This window comes from Dipodomys merriami, unplaced genomic scaffold, assembly GCF_024711535.1.
Source record: "Dipodomys merriami isolate MVZ:Mamm:240054 unplaced genomic scaffold, mDipMer1.0.p SCAF_19, whole genome shotgun sequence".
Classification (NCBI taxonomy): domain Eukaryota; kingdom Metazoa; phylum Chordata; class Mammalia; order Rodentia; family Heteromyidae; genus Dipodomys; species Dipodomys merriami.
Window position 1 is genome coordinate 3390995 of NW_027203270.1, and position 24597 is coordinate 3415591.

The 24597-nt window shown below is 44.9% G+C and overlaps 1 protein-coding gene and 1 pseudogene across 3 annotated transcripts in view; one reads left to right on the plus strand and one right to left on the minus strand.

The window, feature by feature from the left end:
• Ntn1 (netrin 1) overlaps positions 1 to 24597 on the minus strand; it is a 198713-nt gene that overhangs the window by 130640 nt on the left and 43476 nt on the right. The window lies entirely within an intron of this gene.
• LOC138830579 (ferritin light chain pseudogene) lies at positions 18142 to 19014 on the plus strand (annotated as a pseudogene). The gene has a single exon (XR_011373037.1). The product of XR_011373037.1 is annotated as a ferritin light chain pseudogene (transcript).

The window sequence follows — 24597 nt, forward strand, 5'->3', positions numbered from 1 at the left end:
CAAGAGAACTATAGTCTAGACTGGCCAGAACAAAAAGTGAGGCCCTATCTCAAAAATAACCAGAGCAGGGGCTGGGAATGTGGCTCAATGGTAGAATGCTTGCCTAGCATGCATGATGCCCTGGTTCAATTCCTCAATACCATATAAACAGAAAAGGCCAAAAATGGTGTTGTGGCTCACGTGATTTTAGAGTGTGAGCCTTGAGCAAATGAAGCTCAGGGACAGTGGCCAGGCCCTGAGTTCAAGCCCCAGGACTGGCCAAAAAAAAAAGAGCAAAAAGGGCTGAGGTGTGTAGTTCAAGTGGTAGAGCATGTGTCTAGCAAGTACAAAGCCTTGAGTTTAAACATCACTCTCATAAGACTTGTTTTTCCAACTCTGGCTACTAAAAAAGCCAGAGGTGGGACTCTGGCTCAAATGGTAGAATGCTAGCCTTGAGCAAAAGAATCTCAGGGACAGCACCCAGGCCCTGAGTTCAAGCCCCAAAACCAGTACCAAAAAAAAAAAAAAGTGATTTATACATGGTGCAGGTGGCTCATACTTATAATCCTAGCTACACAGGAAGGAGGTTGAGATCTGAGAATCATAGTTTGAAACCAGCCCAAGCAGAAGGAAACCTATGAAACAAGCTACAGAAGGTCCAGAGGTCTCCTTAGAGTCAGTCTGGCAGGACACGGGAGCTAATGATCTCAGGTACCATTAGCTAGAAGGTAATCTGTAATCTCCCAGGACACACCATCCCAGCCACTCCCCCTCCCTCAGCCCCTCCCCACAAGGGCCACCCTGTGACAGCATCTTGTGAAAACAACACTCTGGTGGCTGTTTCTACATAGAAATGATGATAGGGTTTAGGTTTCCCTCCCACAAAATGACTAGACAAAACAGCTTTTTTAAAAGTCATTTTGTGCCCTTGTGAAAATACTCTCTTGCTGTTCTCAGCATGTTTATCTCATGGAATATACATGTTCCCAAAAAGCTAACAATTCTTTATTTGTACATCTTATCCATTTTGAAGTGTATTTGGTGAGCATTCTGTTTAAAGGAACACTAACCTTAAAGAAGGACATCACTTTTGCTGTAGATGCTTTTTAAACCTGGATTTCATAGTCCTTCCTAGGACCAGAATGTGTGTGAGTGCACACATCTGTGTATGCCAGTACTAGAGCTTGAATTCAGAACCTGTATGCTGTGCCTTAGCTTTTTCAATCAATGCCAGCAGTCTACCACTTGAGCCACATCTCCACTTCCAGCTTTTTGCTAGCTAACTGGAAATAAGTCTTACAGACTTTTCTGCCCAGCCTGGCTTCAAACTGCAATCTTCAGTAGCTAGAATTACAGGCATGAGCCATCAGTGTCTGGCTCCAAACCAGAAGGGTTCAGGAAGACCTGCAGTTGCTTCATATGCCTCTCAAAGGAGAGAGCCTAAAAAAAAAGTCATATTCCAAACATAACTGCCTCTCCTCTAAGAAAGTAAAAGTTCCCATCTGTAACAAGTAACAGAAAACTCAAAATACCTTTAGAAAACTCTATGGTTTTGAGTAGTAACTGGATATCACCAAGGTAGAGCTAGTTTTATTAGAATGTCATCTTCTGAAATTAGTATACTAGGTCTAACTTGTGCCATCTTAGCCACGTAGTGGACGATAGAGAATTGGGTTTAACTGGCGCCATTTTGTCTTCATGGTAGAGGCAGGAAAGTTCCACCATCAGGTGATTAATAGGTGTGCCTGAATTCATAGAGGCAGGGGCAGGGACTTAGATGATATGTTACTGGACCTGTCGATCCTGTGCCTGAACTCTGGAGACTCTAAAGGTTCCTGTGACCCTGTCCTCTTACCCTGACACTATTTAGGCCTGGACAAGTTCAGGCTCAGGGATGCCATACCTCATGTCTTGAGTCTCCTGACTCTCTTCTGGTCACCATGGTGTTCCACTTCAGCTCTCCACTGGAGTTGATCTGGTTTGTTGGTATTATTTTTCTGTTCTTTCTTTCCTCACCTGCTCTCATGGCTCAGCTTCCTAACAGTGTTAAGTATATTTGGGATACAAGTCCACCTGCAGTCACCAGCTTTCTAATAAAGACTCCCAATTTGACCTTTCAGAATGTCATTTCTCTGTTTCTTGCGACTAAGTTCCCATACAACATTTCCATCTGTCATCTAAGCCTTCGAAATATCAGTATTATCCCAGAAGCTGAGCACCAGTACTCATACCTGTAATCCTAGCTACTCTGGAGATTCGAGACCTGAGGATCAGGGCTCAAAGCCAGACCAGGTAGAAAAGATGGTAAGACATTTGTTTCCAATTCACCACCAAAAAGCCAGAGATGGAGTTGTATTTCAAATGTTAGAGCACTAGCCTTGAATACAAAAGCTCTAGGACAGCACCCAGGCCCTGAGTTCAAGCTCAGGACTGGTATTTAAAAAAATTATTCTAGAGTTGTGGTGGCAAAATGAATGCTGTAGTTCAAAGCTGTATCCCAATACACAAGGAGAGAAGGCTTCCAGACTTTCCCATTGCACCCCACAAAGACCTAGGTACCTTCTTACAAAAAGCTTTCAACCAATATCTTCTCCTACCTCATTAGACTAAACTGAGTCACACATCCATTCCTGAATCTGGTCCTGTAGTTAATAGGTTAAGTCATCACATGGAAGACTGATTATATAGATCTTGTACAATCTCCCCAAAGCCAATAGCAGAAAATGGAGGGGTTCCAGTGGAATGGGTTCTGGGGAGATAAGTGATATGTGTTTTTTAAAAAAAACTGCTTTTTTTTTTTCCTGAGAAACACTGCCTCCTTACTTGGACCTACAAATTAACTGGCGTGGAATAAAGTCTAGGCATCTCTGACTCCTCCACTTTATATCTGTGTCCTTTGTCCAGATACATTCTCTTCTGGAGTCATTTTGCAGCCATCTTGGATTCCAGAAAGGATCAGAACACCTGCCAGGCCTCAATGCCTCCTATTGTAACAAGTCTCCACCTGACCAACCTTGAGACAATGGGCTGTCAGACCACCAGACACCACCTCTGAACACACCTGTCACTTGAGACTCTCTTAACTATGTATATAGCTTTTGCCTCCTAACCCCCAGTTCCCTATTTAAGTATTTAGCTCAAGTCTGTACCCCAAAGATGGCTGAAGATGTACCAAAGTGCTGTCTTCCCATAGCATACCTTTTGCCACGTAATAAAGAGGTGAGTGACTAGACCTGATTATGTGAAGCTCCTGGAATTTGGGCTTGGAGGGGCCTAAAAACTCTTATTTTCATCATTGCCCCCTAGGTCTAACTGGTGCTATCTTGGAAACATGGTGGATGATATAGTGGATGTTAGGGAATTTCCAAAAACTCTTGGAGGTAGAGTCCCACCCCCAGGTGATGGGTATGCCTAAATTCATAGATGCAGGGACAGGGACTTGGACAATAGGTTACTGGACCTACCATACCTACACCATGAACTCAGAAGACTCTCTATTCAACATGCTCACAGACACCACAGGTCCTTTACCATGACACTTGCATGCTCAATAAGAGACCCACAACCAGTATCTACCACAGGGACTCAGATGCTCTTCTCTACCAGCAGCCTATTTAAAACAATGTGAACAAGTCCCACAACAGTTGCTCGCACTTAAAATCCTAGCTATTCAGGAGGCTGAGATCTGAGAATCATGATTCAAAACCAGCCTGGCTAGGAAAGTGAGTGAGACTCTTATCTCCAAGTAACCAGCAAAAAGCTGAAAGTGGAACTGTGGCTCAAGTGGCAGAGCATCAATCTTGAGTAAAAAAGCTAAGGGACAGCACCCAGACCCTGAGTTCAAGCCCTGTACCAGCACATACACATACATAGAGACGAACAAACACACATATCTTGTGAAAAGTGCTACCATTCCCATAAAACTCAACAAAAGCCAGTCCCTACAGTCATCAAAGAACCCCTGACAAATGAGGTATGGAGGATTTATCTGGAAAAGCCTAGGGAGAAAACTATAAAAACAAACACATATGATTCTCAACTCAGATAACTTCACGAAGCTCTCTGATGAAACAAACTATAGAGACTGAAGACCATGTATTGTGGGCAAAACAGACAACACAGAACCTGGCCACCAGACCCAAACTCAAAGGAAAAGGTTGGCCTTGCATCAAAAGCTTGGCAAAGAATTGCACATTTCCAGGTCTGAAGTTAAAATTGAATATTTAAATATTTATCTGACTTATTTGATTATCCAGCCAACTATGCCTTCAACTATAGAACATTAAAGAGTTTCCCCTAAGGTTAGCCCAACCCCTACAAAACCTAGCTTCCTGCCATTCATAACTTTACCGGTCTGTCATCAATCATCTCCTGAAAGGAGTAAAAATGCTGCTGAGAAAGGCAGGTCTGAGACTAGAACTCCCTGTGCCAGCAGGTTAGTTTCCTTGTTGACATGTGCTCTGGTTTCAATGTGTCCTCAAAAGTTCATGTGTTGGAAGCTTAATCCCCAAAGTCATACGTTACAGGTATTTCAAGGTGAGGTCCTTTGAAAGGTAATTAGGATCAGATGAGGTCATGAAAGTGGGGACCCTATGATTAATTAGTGGCTTCCTAAGAAAAAGAGAGACCCAAGCTAGCACACTTGCTCGATCTGGCCATGGGACACCCTCCTCACCAAACAACAACATGCAGGCAGCAAGCTCCTAGACTTCCCAGGTTCCCAAACTATGGACTAATAAACCCCTGTTCTCTTTATTTTTCTTGGTCCTAGGTATTTTGTCATAGCCACAGAAAATATGTAATGCAAAGTGGTACAGCAAGTGTGAACCTGTAATAAGGTCTTCATAGGAACATCACAAGGAGATCACCAAACAAGATCGGATGATTTGGTTGAAAAGTCAAACACCCAGGTAGGTCTCCTGGGTGGATCTCATAGTATGAAGGCCACAGTGGACATACATCTGGTTAATAACATGAGATTTCAAAGACTGAGTTACGAGTCTTTAAAAATACTCAATCGTGTAAGAAAGACAAGAACAGAGTTGGCTGATTGGAACCATTTGCCTCTCAAGATGAATGGAGTCTCTGAAAGTAGAAACAGAGAGGGCATCACAGAGAACAGGGCTCAACTTCTCTCTGGAGGAAGAGACAGACAAGGCCTGAGTAGAGACACACAGCCATGAAGCCATGGGGAGATAGAATTTGACCCATGCGGGTCAAATGCCGAAGAGGCGAAATGTGAAACAGTGCACTGTCAAGGTACTAAAAAGTTCCAATAGTGTGATATGAGGTTAGGAGAGACCACTGCCTCAGGAGAGGAGACATGTGAGGAGTCATCTAGAGCTAGAAGGAGCCCTAGGGAAAGGGAAAGGATTTCCTGAAAAAAATAAATCTATACCACTTACTTACCAAAGCCACTGATAGAGTAAGGACAGAGGAAGAAGGTAAGCTCCCAGGCCTGTCTCACAGTGTGAAACACTTTTTGAAGGAGACTAAAATAAAGCCCAAACCTCCCAAGCAGGGTAGAAATGATGTACAACAACTCAACCAGGGGCGCCTGCCATCCTCTAATAGGGTTCCACTGCCACAAGACAGGGCTGGTGGACACCCTTCCACCATGTATCTCAAAATAAATAAATAAATAGTGAAGTTCACAATAAGTCAAGCATGGAAAGCGGACCTGCCCCTGGCATCTATGCAAACTATGTGACTTTCACAAAACAGCTAGAGGCAGCTACAACAGGATGCTTCATAAATATTCACAGATAGGCATTTTGTAGACTTCTCCAAGCCACCGTTTCCTCATCTGTAAAGGATAGGAATCTGGCTCAGGCTCCTTAAGGTCTTTCCTGGACCAGGATGATTTTTACCTCAGACACTTCAGCCTCTGCTCTACATGCTCAGACCTGGCCTCAAGGCAAGAGCAGAAAGTAGCCATTCCCCAGGTTTTAGGGACCAAAGAAATTATGACCATGTTACAGAATGGATGTTGTACTGGGTCCATCTCTGCTTAGCTCAGCTCCTGCTCCTTGTATGTGACTCAAAACAGCACCCCTCTGAAGGTCTCAAATGGTTTATCTTCCTTCCCAAGAGTATCCTCCTCTACCTTTTATTCTAATGATAGCTATTCCTAGTGACAAGTGCTGTGTGTTCACCTTCAGTGCTGGTGGCCTTGTTAGGATCAATGAGCAGGCCTTACTCTGCTTTCCCAACAACAAAGGAACACGTGGATATAAAATGTTCTTGCTTGTTAAAAATTCCATCACAGCTGGAGATGCTTACATTTGTCATCCCAGCTACTGGGGTGGGGGGTGGGGGGTGGGGGGTCAGGGGGGAAGAGTTGAGATGGAAGAGGATCAAGGTTCAAGGACAGCTGAGGCAAAATAGCTCATGAGACCCTGTCTCAACAGACTAAGCTGGCTGTGGTGGTTCACACTTGTCTTCCCAGCTACATGGGAACTATGAATGGAAGGATTTCAGTCTAGGCCTGTCAGGACAAAAAGAAAAAAAAAATCAAAACCCGATCTCAAAAATAACCAGAGCAAAAAGGACTAGAGGCATGTCTCAAGCAGTAGAGCATCTAACCACCAAAGCCCTGAGTTCAAACTCCAGTACCTCTCAAACAAAAAATCCACCTCGACCTACCATGTCCAAGCCTGGTTAATGTGTAGCACAGAGGCTCACCAACAGACAGTGAGGCACAATGGTTATGAGCATGGAAAGCTTCATGGGGTGAGCTGTGGCCCATGTAGTCATCACAATGACAGACACAGCTGAGGGTGATAATCTTCACTTCCCAGGAGAGAGAACATAACTTGCTCAAAGCACTGAATGAATAGTGGTTATAGCCCAGAAACCAAGTCTTTTGACTGCTGGCCCACTTAGCTCCACCTAATCCATCCTGCTGTCTCTGAGTAAACTTCTCACCCCAGATTTATCTGAATTCCTGTTCCCACCGGGTATATTCCTCAAACAATACACAACCTCAATCTCTTTCTGGCCAGAATCTACACCATCGCTTCCATTTCTTTTTTTTTTTTTCATTCTTTTTCATAATTTTTTTTTAAAAATTTTCCATTTCCAACTAGAGAGTTAGGACTGGTTGGCTGTGTTTTGGTTACATTGTATCTCCAACTGCTATCAGTTCTTTCCTCTTTTTCCTTTGTTAATTCCAAGATGCCTCCAAACAGGAAAGAATATGAGAACATAGCAAGCTGACTTTCACCCAAGAGTCTGGACCACTACCTGCAATATAACAAAGCAGAATGTGTTTCCAGGGGGCAAAAAGGAAGCAGGCACGTAGCCAAAGCTTCAAGAGAAGAACACAACACTCTTCTCCAACTGCCACGTACATAACGTGCATGAAAAACTCAGACCCACACTTGTGTCACCATAAAGGAAGCAAAGTACTCCAGGTCAATCACCAAGACTCAGGAAAATGATGACAGATCTATGCTGATTTCCTTGGAATAGGTTAGGGGAGTCGCCATGATGATGTAGAGCCAGGACATAGGACACAAGTCTTAGGGACACCCTAAAACCCTTTGTGGTGACAGGTGACTAAGTCACATGGGATGCAAAAATATATACGTACGTATATAGTGTGTGTGTGTGTGTGTGTGTGTGTGTGTGTGTGTGTGTGTGTGTGTGTGTGTGTGTGTGTGTGTGTGTGTATATATATATATCTTGATCACCGTTAATAGCACAAAATGTAGGTTCTGTGTATTTATATTGCACTCCTAATTGTCAGACATGCAGAAGGCTGGGAAGCAGTGAGCGAGCCAGTCTAAAATAAGGTAATAATAGGAAACCTAAAAGGAGGCAAGGCACATTCAAGCATCCCCTATCCCCATGTTGAGGAAATTGCCGATTACAGGGGGAAGGAGACAGAAGATTCTGAAGGTACTACTGTACACTGTGCTACGGGACCTCTCTGACATGAAAGACGGATTATATGCCTTCCATGGGGTTAGGCTCTCCAAAAAGCTCCCATGAGCAGTGTTCTGCTTTAGGTTCTGTGCAGAGCTGTCTCTAAAACTGTTTGCAAACTACTGCCCAGTTGTAAGATATTTTCCTATTTAAGGAAACATGTTTTCTCCCTCACTCCTGTCCTACCTCTTTCCTGCCAAGCTAGACCTGGCACAAGGCAGCCTCCAGGTGGCAGAAGGCAGAACAGGACTATGTGTGGCTCTTGCTTGGAGTCACAGGACAGAGGTCTCTGATGTTCTCAAGGCTTCCTCCTCCCAAGGGGACCACAGAAGATGATGATTAACTATGGGATGCCCATAGTTCCTCTCCTTTCCTTCCTGTCTTCATAACACCAACCAGACAGACAGGACTCATAGAGCTTGTTGTAGAAATGGAGACATTTATGGAAGGGGCAGGTAACTTGACCAAGACTGTACCCTCTATAAGTGATGGAGCTAAGATTTGAGCTCAGATGATAAGACTCCAGAGTCCATGCACTGCCTCTCCAGAAGCCCTGCAATACCCAAATCAACTAAGCCTGACTACAGCACAGTAAGGTTGACTTTTTTAACAAGCCACGTCCAGACCCACATGTTTCCCTTGGAGGCCAGGAAGGCAGGGTGAAGATGGCTCAGAGATTCTAACAGTGCCATCATTGCCCAAAGCATTTCCGAGACTTGTTTGGGGGAGCTGCCTTCAGGGACTTCTGAATATTCCAGATGGTGGCAGCGCCTCATTCCCTGGACATGAAGAGTACTTTCACATCCAGCCCCAACCCTTGGGTGTCAAATCTGGTGAACAGGCTCAGGGATCAGGCTTGGGTGATGTTGTTTTTGGATAAGACTGAACCATGGCTGTAAAGTAACAAGTCCAGCTTTCCCCCTGGGGACTGGTAAAATGGCTCTCCAGGCTAGTGGAAGAAGTGTTTCGCTTTCCCAAGGTGGCTACTAATGCGGACAGGACACTCCTCTGAATCTATACACTTGGGTCTGTTTGGCAAAAAAAAAAAAAAAAAAAAAGTCGGCTTCATCCTTTATAGTCACACCTCCGAAGCCAACAAGTCATTAACTTGGAGTTGTTTTTCCAACGGCGGATATGAATTTCCATTGATGTGCACACTTGCTCACCCGCTCCGTGGCTCTGCCTCACAAGGAATGACACACATTTTCGCAAAGGCTGGCCAGGTGAGGAGTTCAGCCCAAGGCCAAATGCAGAGAGATGCTCAGTGACCCCAGATGAGAATGAGTCAGAGCACTGAGCTCTGGCCACAACCCATACCTAACCCCTCAGAAGTTCTTGCTGAACTTCTTGTGGAAATCCACCCCAATGTCAAGTCCCTTTGCCACACTGGTTCAATTTCTATGCTATACTCAGAGATCACCACCTCTCTCAGCGGTGTCTTCAACTGCCTAACTTGTGCCCACTGGCTCTTGGTACCAGCAGACCAATCAACCCCTAGAGTATCTGACTCATGTGCCCATGAGATACTTACCATCCCCAGAGAGCTTAGGATGCTGGGACAGCAGCAATAAAAATTATACATCTTTCTATGCATCTTTCACCAAACACTGGGGGCTCACCCCTATACTCCTAAGTAGGCTGAATCCTAAAAATCAAGGTTCAAAGCCAGCCCAGGTAGGAAAGCTCATGAGACTCTAATGTCCACTTAACTAGCAAAAAGCTGGAAGTGAAGCTGTAGTTCAAGTGGTAAACCACCACCCTTGAACAAAGGAGCTATGGGATAACTCCCAGGACCTCCTGTTTCCCTTGCAAAACCATTTGAGGGGAAAAAAAGGTGGAAACAGTCCAGGAAAACATCCCAAGAGAAGATGCTGTTCCCATTGCACCAAAAACTCTCTCAGGCACAGGTTGCTCCTGTTGATGACCAAACCACCCATGTTTACAGTCAGCACTTTCCAAGCCAGGCAATTGCCCAAGCCCGATCACATTGCTGTGTGTCTCCACAGGCACAACTTGGATCAACAGGTGCAATTCCCAGAATCCTTCTCCAAGAAATGGACTCATGAGAGAGGACACACTCAGCTTAGGGACACAGGACATGAGGATACAGCAAAGGTATTCTTTCTTGGGACTGAACATACAGGGGATTCCTGCACTGGGCAGGAGGTTTGGTGCTGCATAATCAGCAGGGTCTACTCATGAAGTCCGGGAAAATCTGACACAAGGAAACACAATTACACATGACCCCCACCTACCACTGAAATTAGTCCCTTGCTTAGGAAGGCTATTCTGGTAGGAAAACTGTCCTCAAATCTATACCCTAACTCCATGAACTCCAGGGCAGGAGGTGATAGAGAGAACTCCCTCTGAGACTTGCTTAGAGAGTTTGATTTCTTCCCTGTGACTCATTTCCAGGTTCCTATATCTGAACCACTTTGCATCTGCCTTCACCTCCAGTTCTGAATCTTACCTCCCACCCCCAGCTCCCTGCACTTAGAAGACAGGTGTCTGGGGCTTGGGAGGGGAAATCAAGGCCTTCCCAGCCATGGTTGGCAAACCTGCCCCCAGTGCATGGCTGCCACAGCTCACCAGCCTCTACCGTGCAGAGCTGCCAGCCTGCTTTCAATATCCGCTCGTCCCTCGCTGGCCTACCAACCAGACAGTCCCCTCCCTAGCCCCATTCTCTTTGAAGAAAAGCGATTTAATTTCATGAGACTTTAGGGTAATCATGTTATGATCTTCAACATTAACCAGAACCAACTCCCTGCTACAGGAGGGTGGGGAAGGAAAGGGGAAGGAAAAAGTAAACAGTCCCATTTGGGATTGCCAGAAGAAAAAAAAAAGAAAGAGGAAAAAGAAAATCACAGCAGCTGCTTTGCTGGTTCCTCCGATGAAGACGAGCCTCTGCCAGAGACAGGGCCTCTGTGCCAAGGTTTCTGGAAACAAGGAAGTTGGGCTTGGCAGGGCCTTCATTTGTACAGGTTAATCAGCTCCACTCTGAGAGAGAGATACTGGTTTTTGCTCTTCAGCCTACCTCTCTGCTCTCTTATTCCCAACCCATCCCTACCTCCCATTCACAGCCTATCATGTTTTACCCCTTCCTTAAGGTATCTGGCCATCCCCCTTGCCAGCCTCCTCAGGCCATCCCCAGCCCCTCCTCTGTGAGGCTGGGAAGCAGAGCTGCTTTGAAGATCAGGTCAAGTTGTCTCTGGATTTTCCTGACTAGCCCTGCCTCCACACCACCCCTTCCCTACCTCTCAGAGCTTTGGGGAAAAGAAGATTTAACTCTGTGAGACGATCAGGTATGAGAAGGCAAAAATAAGTCAGAGAGTGGTCAGGAGACATAAAAGAATTCAGAAACACAAACCCAGAACTGTACATCTAAGAGTAAGCTAGAACTGCAGAGTAATTCTCACGGACAATGGTCCTCTTGGCAGACAGTCCAAGGGTGTGGTACACACTTGAAAACACAGCAAATAACCCAGGCTCCAGGGCCACCAGGGTGGGGGCTGATGGGAAGCTGGAAAGCTAGGGACTTCATTGTACCCCAAGAAACAACATGTCACATGAGAAAGATTCTCCCCTTGTGGCTTCCATCCCAGAAACATCTCCTCAGCCCTTGGTGGTCCAAAGGGCAGGCCTCTGTTTCCTGCCCCATTTCCCCCTTATCTGTCTTAGTCTCTCTCTGTTCAGACCTCCTGAAGGTCTGTGAGGATGCTGATATCACAACATGTGCTGCAGCCTGTAGCATATAGGTGCAGAGAGACGGTGGTATCCCTTTGGATGTCAAGCTGAGATTTAAAGCATCTTAGGAATTCTGGCAGGAAACAAACCCTAGGCATGACCTTGGAGACATGTACACCTTTAGTCCCTTTCTAGGGTACAGGGAATAATACCTCAGCCACTTCATTGTACTGCTCCCCATTCCCTCACTGCCTCCCTCCAAAGTTACAAGCTGGCAAGCTATGGCTGGGCTCTCCCACTGCTCAGTCAGGCAGGTGAGCACATTTGCTATCTGAAGCTATATCCCCTTGCCCCAGGGTCCAGTGTGAGCCAAAAGTCTTAGGCCTTTATATGACGTGACAGTCTAGGCCTTAGAAAATAAAACTTGTTTTAATACACTGTTTTTTTTTTCTCTTTGCAAACATGTTTTGATGGAGTTTTTTTTTAACTTGGTATTTTACATTTTTAATTTGAGATAAAGGTCAAAGTGCTGAGTGGAGGGATTACTGTGTCTGATTACGGAGAATGTGAAGAAATCTCATTGTATTAGAAAAGTGATCAAAACAGGCTTAGAGCAAGCCTTGATTCATGTCAGGGAGCTTAATATGGTGGTTCCAGATGCTGCTTTTGGCTGTCTAAAATTTTTTGAAAGAAATTTACTTTGTCCCAGGGTATTATGATTACAGTTGGCTGGTGTCATGCTGCAAATAGATCTGTGTCACCAGAGATCTGGAGCAAGCCTCCCTCACACAGCTGATGGAGGTAAGGAAGCAAGCAGGAGCTAGACTCTGCAGTGCCACAGCCCTCATGGCATGAGGTTACTCTCTCAATACAAGAAGTTCTTCTCAAAATGAGATCTGTGGGGAGAGGAGTGGAGAGAGCTGGAATCACAAAAAGGCTCTAGTTGGGAGCCACAGATGGGGAAAGTTCAAAATACAATATCTAGCCAGTTCACACCTGTAATCCTAGTACTCAGGAAGCTGAGATCTGAGGATTGTGGTTTGAAGCCAGCCTGGGCAGGAAGTCCATGAGACTTTTTTTTTCTCCCCCTGGTCGTGGGGCTTGAACTCTGGGCCTGGGCGCTGTCCCTCAGCTCTTCAGCTCAAGGTTAGCACTCTCACTTGAGCCACAGCACCACTTCCAGTTTTCTGAATGGTTTGGTGGAGATAAGAGTCTCATGGACTTTCCTACCTGGGCTGGCTTTGAACTGTGATCCTCAGATCTCAGCCTCCTTAGTAGCTAGGATTACAGGTGTGAGTTACCACGCCCAGTGTCTGTGAGACTCTTACCTCCAAACTACTCAGAAAAGGCCAGAACTGGCTCTGTAGTGGTATAACACTAGCTTTCTGCAAAAGGAGCTCAGGTACAGCACCCAGGCCCAGAGTTCAAGCCCCAGGACCAGCAAAACAAAACAAAACAAAACAACGAAAACCACAAAACCACAGTATCTACTCTGGAAGCCTTAGTCTTAGGAAGAATAAACTAGGATCCAGTCCCCACAAAATGATGGCTTTGCATCATGAAGCCTCTCTTTCTTTTTTCTCTCTCCCTCACTTCTTCTCTCCCTTTCTCTTTTTCTCTCCCACTCTCCTGCCTTTGTCAGTGATACTCAAGTCTGAACTCAGGGCCTCATACTTGCTCAAGTATGTGCCCAACTGGCACTCTAACACGTGACCATGCTTCTTTGTTGGTTATTTTAGAGATGGAGTCTCGAGGACTCCATTTTCTACCTAGGCTGACCTCAAACAACAAACCTTTACATCACAATTATATGCACAGCTAATCACAGGAGTGAGCCACTAGTAAGATACAGAAACTGAGGATGTGACTCAATGGCACAGCACTCATCTAGCATGCATGAGAGCCTGAGTTTTATCTCCTGCACCACCACAAAAATAAAGAAAAAAAACTACCATGTGCTGGTGGCTTGCACCTATATTCCTAGCTACTCAGGTAGTTTAGCCAAAGCTAGTCCAGGCAGGAAAGTCTATGAAGATTCTCATTGCCTCTTCCCACCATGCATGACTTTTCCAAAGTTTTGGGGGACTAGGCTCACCTTACTCTGTATCTACTTCCTGAGTCCTGGTGATTTCTCTAAATAGTAAAACAAATTTAGACATTTAGAAAAAAGCAAAAACAATTCCCTTTCTAGGAGACAAACACAGATGAAATCTGAGTCATCCTAACTAGTGGCTAAAGCAAAGTTCACTAGAAGGCTCACGGCTAACAGTCAGCCAATACTTGCCGTGGGCCAAGTACTTGAATTATTTCACTTAACACCAGGCACAGGAAGGGACATAATATGATGATGACAGTGATAATTACCTCCATTACACAGAAGAAGAATGGGGGAGGGAAGGGATAGTGGGACAACAACAAAGAAGGGAAGGAGTAACAATGATCAATAAGTAATGCACTCATTGCCTTACTCATGTAACTCTTCTGTACAACATCTTAACAATAAAATAAACATTGAAAAGAAACAACAAAACAGAAGAAGAAACTGCATCAAGGAGTAGCTGAGATACTTGCCCAGGGTTAAGACATGGTAGAACTAGGAAATGAACCCTGACAATGTGGCACAGGCCACCATTTACCCACCAGCCTACAGCATCTAAGAAGGGTGCTGGATGCTAAGTATCTCTGGTTGGGAAAGCCCTGGGCCTGCTTCTTTCCCAAATGCTGCCTTCTTATATCTGAGCTACCTATAAAATTCTTCCTGGGAGAATGATACACAGATGGCTCATCTGGCTTGTGACAGGACACAAGGTCTTGTTCCACTCACCACAGGAAAGCCACCATGACACATGTGGAGGCCACAAATAAGCTATCAAGACTTCAAACATTTTGAACATGGGGCCTACCTGACCAATCTTTTCTTTGGGAATAACCAATGGGAACATCAGCAACTTCATGTTCTTACTGCAAGGTACTCTTGCCTTTCGGCCTGATTCTATCCCTGAATCCCAGTAGGGGTGGGGAGGACACGAAGCTGGGTCCCTGAGAAGCAGACCAGGCAAGGGCCTTCACGGGAGTTAAGGGAGGAGGATGCTGAGAAGTCTCAGACGCCTCTTGAAAAGGAAATGACCTCGCTGGTTCCATTATTTTCTTTTTTAACACAGAGAAAGTGATTAATCCATAGTCGAACCAAAATAGCTTCTATACAGAGGGTGCTGAGGGTTTCCTAATTACGAAATAGGAAAGAAAAAAAAAAAAAACAGTGTTCATTCTTCAGCTCTGGAATAACAAAAAGCCAATAAAGTGGAAATTAAACTGGTCATTAAAGAAGACCAAAAAGAAATGTCCTGAAAACTTAATTTCCACTCACTTTTTTTTTTAATTCCCATAACTATAAACTAGTTGAAGAGACCTTTCAAATGTTTTAATAGGAAAATTCCTGGGAGGGGAAGTGAGATCTTGGTGTCTAACAGGCTTCAAGTCAACAGTTGAGAAAAGTGTTTTAGCAGGACTCTGGCCCCACGGGATTGTGAAATGCTCCCCAGGGTGCCTGGGGTAGAGAATACACACACACACACACACACACACACACACACACACACACACACACACACACACAGGAGGGAAGTTGGGCTGCACACACACACACACACACACACACACACACACACACACACACACACACACACACAGGAGGGAAGTTGGGCTGGGAAGCCAGAGGACTGTGTTCATGAAGAGAAAATTAGCTTCCGATTTGGAAATGTAGACTGCTGATTACTGTAGTCACAGAGGACTGAAGGATGGGCAGAATCCCACACACAGCCAGGAAGAAGGTGAAGGATCAGTGTGCCCTAGTGCCATGTGCTCTAGAAATCAGGTATTCCCCTACAGGATCTTAGATTCCCCTCTAGATATGTAACGGTGACCCGCTGTTCCTTCCCAAGTATCTAAATGAGACAAGGCATACAAAAACTGCACAGAATCAGACCTTCTATTCACACTGGGGATTCTATCCCTAATCTCACTGGCTCCTTTTGTAGCCTGACCATGCATACATTCATCCAGGCCATAAACACTTCAATGAGCTGGCCATTGTAGGAGGCCCTGGGCTTGTAGAATGGACCTAAGCTTTGTGCAGCCAGGAGTAACAGTGTGTGGACTCTGCACCAGAGCAATGAACAGCAACTTGGCACTTGTCCCCAACCCTGAAGTTCTGCCCTCATCTCACCAGGGGAAGGGCAAGTGATGAACCCAAAAAAGGTGTTTACGCAGCACTTAAAGGGCCAGGAGAGGCGGCTGCTGAGGTTAGGGAGATGGGAGATAGGAATAAGATCAAAAGGGTCTTGAATCCCAAGTAAAACACTTGGATGCCATTCCTCAGTCAGAATAAAGGTGGCTCCAGTGGCAAAGGTGCCTGACAGTTTGTGGATAGTTGCAGCTCATGTATTTAAGTAAAATGTACTTCACTCCACCAACAAATGTATTTAGCAAAATGAAAACTGTTATCTTTATAGTAACAGGAGGCTCAAAGAACCCAACTTCCAACAAATTCAGGACCTTGATCTCAATACGCATCCTCTTCCCCTAGTCAAGGCGTAATCAGTAACCTTTCATTATTACTTGCACATACCCTCTGACAGTGACATTTTCAATACTATTCCCATAATGATCCATGGGCTCAATTCTACCATTCTACACATCTGCTGCTGGAGTTTCTATTTGATCCCTAAGAAAACAACCAATGCAAACCTATGTCATTAATACTATAGTAATTTACCTAATTAGACAATAATATACATTTCCAGGCTATCTACTTTTAATGGCTTTTGATGATCACATTAATCTGTCCTTCTCCATTACTCTACACACACACATTTGTTGCTGCTGCTGCTAATATATATGTATATATATGCACATAAGTGAATTGTAATCTCAGAGAAAAGAGGATATTCTAGCAAAAGCTAGGAAGAACAGCATGATAAATAAGGAGCCAATTCTATTAGTTAAGAAAATCCATGTAAATTAAGCTTTCCTGATTTTCTTGGAACTAGAGAATAAACAGCAAACTGATAAAAATTTCCACTTGCCTCCCTTACACTTGAGCAAATCCATAGATACATATGAGAAAGGGCCTAGGACACTGTCACACTAAAAAGCCATCCATCCTAAGCAAACTTTCTCTTGTTGGACCCAGGACTGGTCCAAAGCAACTAGCTCATCACAGCAACCTCAGACCTGGCATCTGCCTTCACACTTGCTGCCTAGTATCAGAAGACAGACATCTGGTAAGTGAATGGACACATAAGATAATTTCCCAAAAGGAAATCAACAGATAGGGGTATGTGGGGTCAGGGAATACCTGTTTAGTATGGCATCTGAGCCTTACCAAAAACTGAAGTTCAAGTGAAAGCCAACTAAAGGAAGAAAAAAGAGGGGCAGGCCAAAGCACAGCTAATGGGAGGAACAGCTGGGATCAGTTCAGCTAGGGGCTGGAGCACAAACAGAATGGGAGGACAGACATCAAACTAGGGTCAGATCAGTGGTTCAACAGAACTCTTCAGGCAAAGGGTGCTGCTTTTGAATAAGATCATAATGCTACCATGTGAAAATGGACCAAAGTAGAATGGCAGAGGAATCAAGACAGAAGAGGTACAGCCTCCAACACCATGCAAGTGGACAGAAATAGTAGCAGTTTGTGAAATGATATGAAACAGATTCAGTCGGAGACCATACTGGTCAGACTCAAGGATGGACTAAAGGGGAAAGGGGTATGAAAGGAAGATGAATGAAGAATAACTCTCCTAGGAATGGCCTGAACAGCTTTGAGGCACCACCCACTAGACAGCAAAATGGAGCTAAGACTGGGGACTGATCTAAAGCCTAAATGAGAAAGGTAAAATTAAGAGGCTTTGTGTGGCTTTATGTAAAGAGAAGAGAATCGATGAGCTGGCTCTGATAGAACACATAGAATGGAGACACGGTACAGGAAAACCTGGGGTGAGCACCAACATGTGAGGGTCAGAAGAGAAGTAACGAGGAGGAAAGGTTGTGAAGAGGGCAGCTGGACAAAATGGATGGATGCACACATACAAGGGTCAAACCAAGTAAACAGACTATTTACTCGGTACACTCATTTGGTCCCCATTGATTGGTTTCTACATATCCCAGACCAACAACATAATCCTCTTTTCCAGTCTTCCAAGAACTGCCCAGTAAACCCTGAAGAGCAATACTGAAAGGAGAGAACTACATGACTAAGATGTTCTATGTTTTTTTTTATAAATGACTGAATTAACAATGAATCATGGGAAGTGATCAAGGTGGAGTTTATTTGGCTATAACAACTGTTCCTTCCTTTCTCATCAAGGTAAGCCTTATCCTTGGCTATAAGACAGTCATCACCCTTCTCTCCACCTATACTACTAATCTATCTCTTTCAGAGCTTGGTCTGAATTAAAAACTAAATCATGCCTTAACCCTGGAACTCAGAATAACATGCTTTTGTTTGTTGAACTATAAAAGCTTTAAAAATAATTAAAGAAAGAAGCACGCGCCAGTCCCGCGGATCTGTGTCTTGCTTCAACAGTGTTTGGACGGAACAGACCCGGGGACTCCTCCTTTCCACCACCAACTGCCTCTCCACTCACCACCTCTGACCCTTATCTTCTCGCCCGTCGCCTGCTTCCAGGACCAACCAACGCCGGTTTTTTTTTTCTGTGGTTAGCTCTGTATTGACGACCAGCCATGACCTCCCAGATTCGTCAGAATTATTCCACCGAGGTGGAGGCTGCCGTCAACCACCTGGTCAACTTGCACCTGCAGGCCTCCTACACCTACCTCTCTCTGGGCTACTATTTCGATCGTGACGATGTGGCTCTGGAGGGCGTGGGCCATTTCTTCCGCGAGTTGGCAGAGGAGAAGCGTGAGGGCACCCAGCGCCTCCTGAAGATGCAGAACCAGCGCGGCGGCCGCGCGCTGTTCCAGGATGTGCAGAAACCTTCTCAGGATGAGTGGGGTAAAACCGTGGAAGCCATGGAAGCTGCCCTGGCCCTAGAGAAGAACCTGAACCAAGCCATTTTGGATCTTCATGCCTTGGGTTCTGCTCGCACAGACCCCCATCTCTGTGACTTCCTAGAGAACCACTTCCTGGATGAAGAGGTGAAGCTCATCAAGAAGATGGGCGACCACTTAACCAACCTTCGCAGGCTGGGGGCGGCCCCTCAGGCCCAGCTGGGCGAGTATCTTTTCGAACGCCTCACCCTCAAACACCACTAGGAAATTCCAGAGTCCAGCAGCCTTTGAGGGGCCATCTCTGCCTCACCAGATATCAGGGTTTCCGCCCGAGCTTCTGCCTCTAGCCATTGGGAAACTTCCTAACTAACCATCCTGGAGCCCTTCCCAAGCCTTGGACCAAATGAAAATAAAGCTTTTTGCAGCAAAAAAATAAATAAATAAAAATAAAAAATAAATAAAAAATAATTAAGGAAGCCAGGATCCAGTAGCTCATGCCTATAATCCTAGCTACTCATGGGGCTGAGATCTAAGAATCATTGTTTGAAGCCCAGGCAGAAAAGTCCATGACACTATTATCTCCTCTGAACATTCAAAAGCTGAAAGTGAAGCTGTGGCTCAAGGGGCAGAGCTTTAAGCATAAGAGGTCAGGGTCAGTATCCAGGCGCTGAGTTCAAACCCTAGGACTGGAAAAAAGAAAAAAAAGTAGATAATAATAGTACTTATAAAAGAGGGGTAAGGAAGGTGGCTCAGTGGTAGAGTGCTTGCCTTGCATGCCTGAGACCCTTGGTTTCAACTCCTCAGCACCACATAAGCAGAAAAAGCCAGAAGTGGCACTGTGGCTCAAGTGGTAGAATGCTAGCCTTGAGCTGAAGAGCTGAGGGACAGCACCCAGGCCCAGAGTTCAGGCCCCACAACAAGAAAAAAAAAGACTATCAAAGACATTTTTTGTTTTTGTTGGTCATGGGGCTTGACCTCTGGGCCTGGGCACTGTCCCTGGGCTTTTCAGCTCAAGGCGAGCACTCTACCACTTGAGCCACAGCCCCACTTCTGGTTTTCTGGTGGTTAATTGAAGATAAGAGTCTCAAGGACTTTCTTGCCTGGGCTGGCTTTGAACCAAGATCCTCAGATCTCAGCCTCCTGAGTAGCTAGGATTACAGGCATGAGCCACCTGCACCGGGCACAAAGACAGTTTCTAAAAAAACAGGCTCCAGTGGTTCACACCAGCTACTTTGAAGGCTCAGGCTCAAGAACGGTGGATCAAAGCCAGCCTGGACAGAAAAATCCATGAGACCCCATTTCCAATTGTCGGGCAAAAAGCTAGGCTGAAGGCATGGCTCAAGTGGTAGAGCACTAGTTAAATGCAAACAAGCTGAGTGAGAATGAGACCCTAAGTTCAAGCCCTAGTCCAAAAAAGAAAAAGAAAAAATGAAGGGGAAAAAAGGACTTCTAATACCATCTCTAAGGCAGGATTTCTCAGTTAATAAGTTAATAGGAAAAGTCATTCAAGAAGATGGGGTTTTAGATTTTGGATAGTAAATAATAATATAAAAAATTCTAAAAACATTTGCCATAAACCTGTGTACTTATTCCCGTGAGGACAAGCTGGTGAATGCTTAGATTTCTACTACAGGCTGACATTGTCACACCTATAGACACACTGGGTGTCAGATCGCCCCATCACATGATACATGACAGGTAATCCTGGAACATAATTTATGTGCTATTTCTCTGAGCTCTCTCTTGAAAAGCTGGTGACTTCTTGGGTAGCTGCAATTTACCTTTCACACTTGGTAATAATCAAGGTGCCTGATGGCCCTGAATAACATTCCTGGCTGTCAGAGCACTTCAAGGCTGCGAATTAGCATTTCAAAACCTTTTCAAGCCAAGGGGAGGGGTTTTTTCCCCTCAGCTGAAGGTTCTGCTGGCTGCACACAGCCAGTGTGAAAGACACACCTGGAGAAGCCATCTTCTGTACCAGGACATTGCACAGGGGTCACAATGTGTCAAAAGCCCGAGAAACATTCCAGCTCAATACTCATACAGTGGGAAGAGCCTAGTTTCACGTATTTCATTCAGTGTCCCTACACTCAATCCAGCATCCTGGGGATGCTAGCACATTGGCTTCCCACAGAAACAACTGTCTTCTAGATGGTGTCTCCAACCAGGAAGGGGCATGAGGGGCATGACCTCCACTCTGGAGTTGGGACAACTCCATTATCAGAAAGTCTGGGGTCATCAAGCACAGCATTGATCTTAAAGATTCTTCCTTAGCAGGGTGAGCATCTGGGACGAAAAACCTGAGATATGAGACTGATTGAGGAAATGCAGAAGATGGGAGGGGTTACTGCTCCCCCACCCATGTCCTGTGGCCATCATGTATACTGTTTACTTGGGTTTTTCCCAAATAGCCATTGCCACCTATGGGTTCTCAAAGCATGATTTCCAGACCAGGAGCTTTGGCCCCATCAAGAAGCCTGCCCACCAACTTGCTCACAGCACTTCTGCTCTACCCCTGGCCACACTGGAAGCCCAGTGCTGGCTGGTTATTTCCTGGAAAGGCCAGTTCTACCCTTCTCCTTTGGGCCATTACTGATTCCACTGGAATCGTTGCCTAGACTCAGATCCTCATGTCCTCATCATGTCCTTCTACTGCCATTTCTGTCTTCTCCTTGTAAGGAAAGGTCCTGGAACGGAGGCCTCCCCTACCTCTCCCACCAGGCCTTCTCTGCCTCCCCAGAAACTGTAGGCACTGCTGGTTGATCAGTTCTACTACTTTATGGTGGGCTTTCTGTACTACAAAGCAAATACGTAAGGGGAATAACCTTGTCATAGGGTCATTTTTCTCAATTTTTTGCTTAAGTTACACTTTTTCCCTAAATCTTTGTTGCATGCTCCTTACTATTCTTTTTTTCTGTTTTAAGTGCTGGTATGGAGGCTTGAATTCAGGGTCTCGCACTCTGGCTTGACTTTTTTGCTAAATGTCAGTGCTCTACCACTTGTACCACACTTCCACTTCTAGCGTTTTGCTAGTGAGTTTGAGATAAGAGTTTCACTTTTCTGCGTAGTGGCCTTTGAACTTCAATCCTCAGATCTGATTTCTAAGTAGATAAGATCATAGGTGTGAGTCAATGGTGCCTGGCTCTTTTTTCTTTTTCTTTTTCACCAGTCCTGAGCTCTTTGGCTCAAAGCTAGCATTCTACCACTTGAACCACAGCTCCATTTCTGGGTTTTTTGATAATTTATTGGAAATCAGATTCTCCTGGGATTTCCTGCCTGGGCTGGCTTCAAACCACAATCCTCCAGTCTCAGCCCCCTAAGTAGCTAGGATTATAGGTGTGAGCTACCAGCACCAGCACCCAGCTTGTTTGATCTTTTTTCTACCCTAGTCTCATCATGATGGCTACTGTTGCATATCCCATGTACACTTGCGCCCACACCCAGTGTGCACTATAGGCAGCCTCCTCTGTCTTGCCATCCTGACTACTTGGACACTATCCTCTCTTCAGCCCTAGTGCTCATACACTACATCACAAAACCCTGGAAAGTCGGCCTGCCCTGGGATATTCTCATCTGCATGAGACTAACAAAGCACATAAGTTAGTGGCATCTAGTATATTTCACAATGTTGTAAAGCAATCACTTCTGTCCAAAATGGATTCTTTACCCTCAAAACTACCACTCACCTATTACACTGTCACTCCTAATTTCCCTCTTCTTCCAGCCCCCAGCAGCCTGCTTTGCCTATTGCAGACATTTCACATGAATATAAGCATATAAAATTTGACCTTCCATGTGTGGCTTCTTTTGCTTAGCTCTTCATGGCTCATCAATGCTGTGGCACGTATCGAACATCATTTCTTTGTATGGCTGAGTGATATTTCATCTGTGGATATACGGCCATTCATTCACTGACAGACATTTGGAGTATTACCACCTTTTAGCAACTGTGAATGGAGGTACTGTGGGCATTCTTGGATAAATATTTGTTTTGCATACCAGATTTCAACTCCTTGGGGTATAAACACAGGAGAGGAAATGCTGGGTCATATGACGATTCAATTTAGTCTTTTGACCACCTGCGTAAGTTCCTCATTTGTATCTGCACCCTTTTCCTCTGGGTTATTTGTGGACAAAAACCTGAAATAACAGACACTTTCAGTCACAGAACAGCCAAGCTCCAGCATTGTGCCTCCCACATAGAAGGTGACCACTGCAGTAAGTGATAATATAGAAGGCATACTGTGTGCCAAACAGATCTAAGGGCCTTAACTGAATTGGCCTAGTTAATGTTCATAGAGTTCTGACACAGGTACCCTGATCATCTCCATTACTTAGATAAAGAAACTGAAATGCACAAGAACTAAAGAACTTACTGAGAAGTTAGTTTCATTCAGTCTGACCCTTAAACCACAGTCTGGCTCTTGAACCACTGTATCACCAGCCTCTCTCATGTTTGTTTTTCCTCAGCTCCTTAAAGATAAACACTAGGTGGGGTGATACTTACACACATTCTGCAAAATAAAGCAACCAAATTCAATGAAAGAACTCATGATGCAGAACATGTAGCTTTCCTAGCCTCTGTTGCTACTTTTCATGCTTTTTCTTCGTCTACCCTGTTTCTTGAGTGCCAGCTACCTCATGTATACTCCAGTCCTCACAAATCCAATGAACAGATAACTGATCATTGGATTTTAACACTTAATCCTCTTTTTTTTTCTTTTGGCCAGTCCTTTTGAACTCAGGGCCTGGGCACTGTCCCTCAGCTTCTCTTGCTCAAGGTTAGCACTCTTATTACTTGAGCCACTGTACCACTTCCGGCTTTTTCTGTTTATGTGGTACTGAGGAATCAAACCCAGGGTTTCATGCATGCTAGGCAAGCACTCTACCACTAAGCCAGATTTCTAGCCCATGTAATCCTAACTCTTAAGACTGGCTATCTGGGACCATTTAAAGCCAGAACATAGATCCCAGTGTGCTTCCATACATTGCCTTAGATACAATCAAGGTTCACACAGATGATGAGAATCACTAAGAAAAAGCTGGATAATAACTGAACACTGAAGGTTCATACACGTGATCATGGCTACTCAGGAGGCCAAGATCCAGAGGATCGCAGTATGAAGCCAGCCTGGGCAAAAAAGACTGAAACTCCATCTCTAGAGTAACAAGCCAACTGCCAGACTGGAGGTGTGGCTCAAGTAGCAGAATGCCAAGTGTGAGCAACAAAGCCAAGACAGAGTACTTGAGTTCATCAAATGATGGCAAGTACTAATGTGTGTATGCACACGCACACACACACACACATTTTTTTTAAAGCTGGATTATGTCTAGGTGCTCTGTAGAAGAAAGGAGATTAAGTATATCCTGCATCATAAAGGCTGTTTGGGTGTTCCATGACTGGTTGCTGATTAAATGGGTACATGGATGTCAGTGAATGAAATGAGCAAAATGAGAGAATGAAGGAGTGAATAAAGAAGTGAATGGGGGCTGGGAAGGTGGCTCAGTAGTAGAGTGCTTGCCTTGCATGCATGAGGCCCTGGGTTCCATTCCTCAGTACCACATAAGCAGAAAAAGCTGGAAGTGGCACTGTGGCTCAAGTGGTAGAGCGCTAGCCTTGAGCTGAAGAGCTTAGGGACAGCGCCCAGGCCCAGAGTTCAGACCCCACCACTGACAAAAAAAGAAAAGTGAATGGATGAGTAAACAATTAACGAATAAATCATGAATAAAGGTGGTAAAAATGAGCCAGCCATCTATAACTCCCACTATTACTACTACTAGCTACTCAGAATGCTGAGATAGGAGGACTGAGGTTCAAAGTCAGCCCAGGCAAAAAAATGTTCATGAGATCCTTATCTCCAACTAACCACAAGAAGCTGGAAGTAGAGCTATGGCTCAAGTGGTAGAGCACCAGCCTTAAGCAGAAAAGAGCACAGGGGTTAGTGCCCAGACCCAGAGTTCAAGACCCAGTACTGGTACACAAAGGAGAGAAAGGAG